The following is an 8,032-nucleotide window of genomic DNA, read 5'->3' as shown; positions in this document are numbered from 1 at the left end:
AGTATGTAAATCAACTATGCCTGCATGCATGCTAGGTCACTTCAGTCGTGTCCGACTCTGCAACTCCGTGGACTGGAGCCCGCCATGCTCCTCTGTCCATGGGATTCTCTAGGCAAGAACGCTGGAGTGGGTTCCCAGGCCCTCCTCCAGGGGATCTTCCCGACCTACCTCTGCATAACATAAAAACTGAATTTACAAAGTCACTGCTGATTGTGCTCTTCAAGGTGAAGAGCTTCACTCGGAGGCTGATAGTGACGATCTTGTTTTTGCAAATAACATATCTGAAGACAGGCGAGTCGACGAGGTTGCTGGACAGGGTTAGAGGCTGCGGGCCTGGGAGAGGGGAGCAGGGACCCCACTGCCAGCTGCCACGCGGCCGTGGCGCTCCCTGTGGTCACCGCGGCCGCCGTCCTGACCCGTGGGATGGGACAGTGCCCTCGCGGCTTTCACCCCTGACGCCTGCAGCCCTCCTCGAGAGGAGGATGAGGAATGCGCTTCCTTCCCACTTCCTCTTGGCCATGGAGACGGAGCCCTGGAGAAGAGAGACCCCATGGAGGTCTTACAGGGGGCCTCCCCGATTTTCCTAAGAATGAATTGAAACAGCCCCACCATCTGTTCTCCTTAAACTTTCTATTTTCGGGTCTAAGAAAAGCCCTATAAACTTGATGTCTTGTCTAAACCTTATAAAACAACGAGTCCACTCAACTCCGACGTACCCACTGGACGACCGGGCACATCCCCTGGAGTCAGGCCCTCAGCTGGCCTTCTGGAGCACACGGGGCTCCAGACCTGCAGATCCGTGGGAGATGGGGAGGCAGCCGGACCGGGTCAGCACGTGGGGACCATGGGGAGTGTGGCCGTCCGGGTCTCGGTCTGGTCCAGCTCTGAGGGCTGCCTGTGAGCCCCTTCCTACCGCAGGCGAGACCCTGCAGGGCCCGGGGGAGCCCAGGTGCTCTTGGCCTCTGGGTCCTTCTCTCCTGTGACTCATCCACGGCCAGCACTGCTGCAGCCTCGGGGGGGTCAGAGAACAGGAAGGAGACCGGCTCTTGGGGACAATCTAAGCTTTCCCTGTGGTTTGGGTATTTCAAGGACATCCCTGGTGGCTCAGTGGTAAAAACTCTGCCTGCCAGTGCAGGAAACAAGGGCTCAATCCCTGGGTCAGGGAGATCCCGAGAAGGAAATGGCAACCCACTCCAGTGTTCTTGCCTGGAGAATCCCGTGGAGAGAGGAGCGTGCAGGGCTACAGTCCAGGGGGTCGCAAAGGGTCAGACACAACTGAGTGACTCAACACAACACAAGGGTGTCTCAAGCATCACCCTTTCATCTCTGGGCTCTGGGAGTTTCTCTGATTGCCTCCTTGTTTGTGGCAAGAGTCGGTGTGCTGGGTGGAAGCCAGCCTGCTCTGAGTTCTTCTCCTGACACCTGCATCCCACCTGCCTGACTTTTGGCCTGGCCTGACCTCTCCGGGTTCCCTTTCTCTTTATGTGGAATGGGACAAACAGCGCCTTCCCCGCACAGTGAGACGTCACTGGGTGTGGATTTCCTCTTGGCTTCCACCCCTGGAGACAGACACCGAGTCTTGTTGACGCCAGGAGATGTTTCAGAGGCTGAGCTGACACCCTCTGGCTGAAACGCAGAAGGTGAGCGTGGAGTCCCAGCATTACAGCCTAGAGCCGTTAGAATCTCACTGCCAATGATGAGCATGTAGCTCAGTCCATGGAGGGGACATGAACTTCCCTGGGAGGCCCGTGGGAAAGCGACTGCACTGAAGGAGGCTGGCTGTGCGCCCTCTCACAGCTGCCCTTACTCTCAGCGGAAGACATCTCAGTGGCCTCCAGGGTCCCGTCGTCTGCTCCCCCAGAAAGACGAGCTCTGTCCCACCTCACCAGGCCCCATTCACAGCCTGAGAAATGGCTGTGATCGGGTGGCCGGCGGCAATGCCCGCCGCCAGGGCCGCCCCCGTGGCCTGAGGACACGGCCCCTCACGTGCAAAAACCCTCCTGGGGAGCAAGCCGCCCTCCAGCAATAGGGGGTCTTTGGGGAGGGGGTGGGCATGCTGGCCACACTCAGAGCCGCGGTGCCAGCTGTCATCATGGCCGTGTTCGAGTCCCTCACGGGCAAATCACGGCTTTAACTACAAGGGAGCCGAGGTCCTTGGCAGGAAACAGTGCGATCAGGCGTCTGTTCTCGGGACGGCTGGCAGCCATCCGTCACCTCGCCCTCTGTTGGGGTTTCTCATCTCAGGGCCGCGGTCAGTGGATCTTAGGAAACTCAATGTGTTTCCTGCAGATCTGCCTGCAGTGCCCTCGTGGGAAGCCTGTTTCCTGGCATTCTTGTGGTCACTGGTGCGCAGGAAACCATTAGCAACCTGGATTGTCCATAAACCGGGAGTGATGGCTTTGGTCCCACGCAGGCTTCTGGGATCTCCCAGCTGGGGCCACCGGATTGTGGTGCGGGTTCCTCAGGAGGCTGTGCGCTGGGGCTCTGGGAGGTGTCTCTGGTGTTTGGCTGGAGTTGGAGCTGTTGGCGCTGAAGATTAGTCCCAGAGCCGCCTGTGCCTGCTGGGCCTGACCTTGCCCGGTGCTTTCCTCTCAGCAGACGGAGCCTCCTGACCACCCCCTCCCCAGCCTTCTGGTACACGTGGTGCCCCAGCCCGAGGCTTCTTCCCACAGGGATTCTGCTCCCGGACACAGAGCCATGAGAGGCTGCTCCAGGCAGAGCTGAGCTGCGTTTGCTGGGTCCTCACCCCGCATCCTGAACTCCCTGCAGCGGGAGAACTGACCGCCGGACGGACCTGTGTCCAGGTCTGCGCGGGGGGCAGGCCAGCGGAGTCCTTATTTCACACGCGGCCGCGTCAGTCCATGAATTTCAGGCCCGCGGCCGGGCCCGCCGCGTGGCCTCGCCTCCCGGGGACCCTCGCCTCCTCCTTGCTGGCCCCGCCTCCACGCCGCCCCTCTCTCGCCCTGTCCGCTCCGTCCAGGATGGCAGCGCGTCGGCTCTGAACTTGGAAACCGGTCGATGCCTCAGACGACAGGGGCATCTTGGCGGGGAGGTGCCGGCCGCCCCGCCCGGCGGCCCGGGCAGCAGACCCCAGGCTGCGCGGACAGCTGGTTGGATCTCCAGTCTCCCCTGAACACCCTCCGGGACCTCTGCTCGCCCCGCGCTCAGCTCCGCGACCTTCTCGGTGACCCGGAAGCCCCGCCCACCCTGGCCCCGCACCCGGGGCTGTCCCTCCGCCCTGCTTCCGTGACGCTGGCCGCGGCCTCTGCCTGTGCCTGGAGGCGGGCCCGCGTGCTGGGTCCCGGCGTCGCCTGCATCCCAACTCGACCTGCCCCGACCTTCGGATCCAGAGCGTCTTCTTCCGGCCCGGGCTCGTCTCCATCAGTTCCCTTCGCACTCACATCCGCCTGCGCGTCTCCCTGGTTCATGCCTGGGTCCTCCAGCCGGGTTCCCAGAACGAGCGCATCGCTGAAGTCAAAGCCACTCAGTTGTGTCCGACTCTGTGACCCTATGGGCTGTACAGTCCACGGAATTCTCCAGGCCAGAATACTAAAGCGGGTAGCCTTTCCCTTCTCCAGGGGATCTTCCCAACCCAGGGATCGAGCCCAGGGCTCCCGCACCGGGAAAGCCCTTGCGTGCGTTCGGGCCGCAGGGACCTAAGCTAGAGGCACGGCCTCTCAGATGGGCGCCTCTGGAACTGGGGAGCATGAGTCCCCTTTCTGCCGCGCCGTCCTGGTGGTACGGCCCTGTGCCACGGGGAGGACCCTCCTTCCCCACCACACCGGCGGCCGCTTTGACTGGGGGGCTGCCCCCGTGTGAGTGTTTCTGGGTCTGTGCTGCGTCTCTTTGCTGCAGCCTGCACCAGGGCCCACTGTCCGAGCTGGGGCAGGGGTGTGAGCATCTTCTCGACAGAAGTGGTCCGACTGCATCTCTTCTGCAGGACCCTCTGTGTCCACCGGGTCCTGGCCTTTCCCAGCGTGTTTTGGTTTCAGCCTGTTGACTCCCTGCAGGGGTTTTGGTTGGTATCGCATTGAATCTAGAATTCAATCTGAATTCAGCTGACTTTGTAAACACTTTATCCTCCCATTCATAAACATGACATTTTCCTACATTTTTAAACGGCTTCTTTAATGGGTTTTGGCAAGGATTTATGGTCTTTCCCAAAGGTTCTGCACATTTTTCTTAGGTTTGCTTCTTGTTACTGTTTTGTGTTCCCAGGTGACTCACTGCTAAAGAATCCACCTACCCCTGTAGGAGATGTGGGTTCAGTCTCTGGGTTAGGAAGATTCCCTGGAGAAGGAAATGGGAACCCACTCCAGTGTTCCTGCCTGGAGAATCCCATGGACAGAGGAGCCTGGCGGGCTACAGTCCATGGGGTCAAAAAGAGTCAGACAGGACTTAGTGGCTAAACAACAAACTGTTGTTTCACGCTGCTGTAAACACCATTTGTTTTTAACTCACTTTCCAGCTGTGTGTTTCGTGCGTAAAAATGCAAGTGAATTTTGGATTTTGACCTTGTATCCAACAATCTGTATAAGTGCAGTTATTAATCCTAATAACTTTTAAAAAATAATTTAGATTTTCTACACATCCAATCTTTTTTGTTTTCTTTTTTTTTTTAATACGGACAGTTCTGTTTGTTTCCTTCCCATCTTCTATGGCACTGAGTGCCCTGCGTGTTCACGGCCTGGACGGTGATTTGTAGGTGGTCAACCTCCGTTCTTTTTTTTGCATAAATAGAGTTGGTACTCAGAAACGGCTTGTTGTTTGAGAACTTTTGAATCTAATTGTTACAGTAAACTTGAGATTGCTTTTCTGCCTTCTTTATGCCATTTCGAAGATACTACTTTTGCAACATGTAACTGCACCAAATTATCTAATTGAACAATTTCATGGTTCAAAATGTCAAAAGTTCACAAATGATAGTTTTTTGCTTGTATTGCTGGACTGTTAAGCCTGGACCATCCCGATGGTGTCCTTTGTGTTAACACTAGCTGTCTGGGTAACAACGTGGCTCAGTCTGGGGGCCCCGGTTAGCATCACGGTCTGCACGGGACGGTAGAGTCGCCTGCACTGAATCATCAGACTTGTCTGGAAGTGTGCAGCCTGCTTTCTGCCCGTGGCTGAGTGCCCAGCACAGGACGGGGTGGGGGTCAGGGCGCGGGCGGCGCCCGTCCGCAGGTGAGCCTCCGACGGGGTGGGGGTCAGGGCGGGCGGCACCCGTCCGCAGGTGAGCCTCCGACCTGGTGCGGGTGCTTCACGGGCTCGGCTCCTTGTCTCCCAGACTCTCGTCCAGCCAAGCGAGCGCAGCCCTGACTTGGCAAGTGGCTTCTGTCTGGAAACACTCAGCTGCACTTTCCTGGTGGTAGACGGTGGATCGTGGAGTGAGGGACAGAGTCTCGGGGTCCGTGGGCGGGGGGCTGGCAGGGCCCCACTGGATGCGCTTTGTTGTTTTGTTTCTGCTTCTTGCCTCACCCAGACAGAGGGTGTTTGAGTCACTGTGGGAGCCTTCAAAACAAGGACAAGGGGCGGGCCCCGAGGTGGTCACTGCTGTCAGGAAGGCCGGCTGCTCAGGGAATAGCTTGCAAAGCACTCTGACCCAGCAGGAGGTCAGCAGGGCTGGGCGTGCACCCCAGTGGGTGGACGGCCGACTGCTCCCAGGGGTGCGATTCCTTGAGCCTGAAGGGCTCGAGTCATGGTTTCCTTGTTCTCCTTGGCCCTGCAGACGCAACTGAGAATGACTGTCAGGGTGGCGTGACCAGCCCTGGACACGCCCTGGGGACAGCCCGCGGGGCTGGGGGCCGTGAGGACACAGGACGGACCCTCAGAGCTGCTGAGGGCAGGCTGGCCTCCGTGGGGCTGGCCAGGCGTTCCCAGACCCTCCGGGCAGATGGACCTGCTCCTACCTTCAGGCCAGGTGCTGCAGAAACCCGGACACGGCTCCGGGAGCTGATGAAACAGAGGTCGGTGGTCCTGCTCCAGCTGACCCGGGGCCGGCCTAGGGTCTCTCTGCTCAGCAGAGGAACACAGCCCCGCCCTGTGCGTCTGTGTAAGGACGCCATGTTAACACAGACGGCCGAGGGGCCGTGCCCTCTCGGCCAGCAGCCCGGCACCCGCAGGACGCCCAGCTGATGTGTGTTTGCTCCTGAGGCGCCTCACTGCCTCCTGGACCGCGGGCCCCCAGGCCGCCCTGCGGCGCTGTGGTTACATCACTTTAAATAGAGACATCACCCCGAGCACAGAACTACGACAGCACCCAGCGGGAGTGAGGGAGCCCCAGTGCCCAGGCCAGCTGGAGCAGAGGCTACGCTGGGACCTCAGCTGGGCACGGCCCCTGCTCTGCGGTGCCCATTGGTGACCTCAGGATGCTCTGAGTCTCGATTCAGGGTCATGAATGCATCTCAGAGAATAGGTGATTTGCAGACGTGGAGGAAACCAAAGAGGGAGGCGGCTGGCCATGTGGGGGCAGGGGGCGGTGGCCCCGGCTGAGTCTGGCACCCCGGCTGGCTGAGTCTGGCACCCCGGCTGGCTCCGTCAGGGGGCGGCGGTCCCGGCCGAGTCTGGCACCCCGGCTGGCCCCGTCAGGGGGCGGCGGTCCCGGCCGAGTCTGGCATCCTGGCTGGCCCCATCAGGGGCGGTGGTCCTGGCCGAGTTTGGCATCCTGGCTGGCCCTGTCCCATCCGTGTGGGGGCCGAGTGCGGGGTGTGCATCTCCAGCTCCCACTTCACCTGAAGGAGCCGCCCTGCTGGGCCCCATGGCTCCGGTCACAGCCCCCAGCCCCTGGTTGGCCGGCTCCATGGAAGACATTTCACCTGGGGCAGAGGGCCCATGAGCTCCCCAGCGTCTGAGGGGCCAGGGACCTGGCACGTCCCCGAGAAGCAGGTGCACGCTCCCTGACCTGACCCAGAAGCTCCCATTTTCGCACGGAGCCGCCGCAGGGATGACCGCCCCCCAGGCCCTCTGGGGTGGACCGTCCGTCTCCCAGCGCCTCACACTCTGAGTCGGAGCAGGAAGCGCATACATTTTGGCTGGAAATGAGCAAAACCAGTCAGCGCTCCACACACACATGGAAGCACTCCCCTGGGCGAAACCACAAACCCCGGGAAAGATCAGTCTCGACAACCATGTCAGCCCAGGCGTTTCCAAACGAAAATTGTTTTTCCAGTTTGGGGATTGGAGAAAAGTGGATTTAAACACTGCCAACAAAAAATAGTTCACATGGCAGTTTAAGACAACTTTATTTTCTCAAGAAGGATTTTTACAGCCCAGAGCCTAACTTTTGGGAAATTTGAATGAGCTTGTGTTCAGCGCCTGAGGTGTTTGTAGAAAAGAGAAATGAGAATCTATCACAAGCCCACCAGCAAGCTGGGTCCACCTGCACTGAGACTTATGTCAGGACCCCCAGAGTTGCCATTATCACTAATTAATCAACTTATAATTTTATATTGGCATATAGTTGATTTACCATACTGTATTGCTTTCATAAGTGCAGCAGTGATTCAGCTTTATATATGTATGTGTGTGCATTTATTTATATTCCTTTTTCATTGTTTTCCATTATACGTTGTCACAAGATGTTGAATATGGTTCCCTGTGCTATATGGTATGTCCTCGTTCATCCATTTTATACAGTAGTTCGTATATGTTAATTCCAAACTCCAAATTTATTCCTCCCTCAATTTCCCCCCTGGTAACCATACACTTGTGTTCTCTGGTCTGAGTCTGTTTCTATTTTGTAAATAAATTCATTTGTACCCCCTTTTTACATGTAAGTGATATCACATGATATTTGTCCTCTGCTTGACTTGCTTCACTTGGCATGATAATCTCTAGGTCCATCTATGCAAATAGCATAATTTCATTCTTTTTTATGGCTGAGTAACATCCCACTGCCTGTACCTAGCACATCTTGGGTCCCCATTCCCCTAGTGATGGACACAGGCTGCCTCCACATCCTGGCCGTTGTGGACAGAGCGGCAGTGAACACTGGGTTGCATGTGTCTTGTCAAGTTTATTATCACTGTCATCACTG

The sequence above is a fragment of the Odocoileus virginianus genome, chromosome 31 (assembly GCF_023699985.2).
Source record: "Odocoileus virginianus isolate 20LAN1187 ecotype Illinois chromosome 31, Ovbor_1.2, whole genome shotgun sequence".
In the NCBI taxonomy this organism is placed as follows: domain Eukaryota; kingdom Metazoa; phylum Chordata; class Mammalia; order Artiodactyla; family Cervidae; genus Odocoileus; species Odocoileus virginianus.
The sequence above is the reverse complement of the archived record's forward strand: the minus strand, read 5'-3'. Positions refer to the sequence as shown.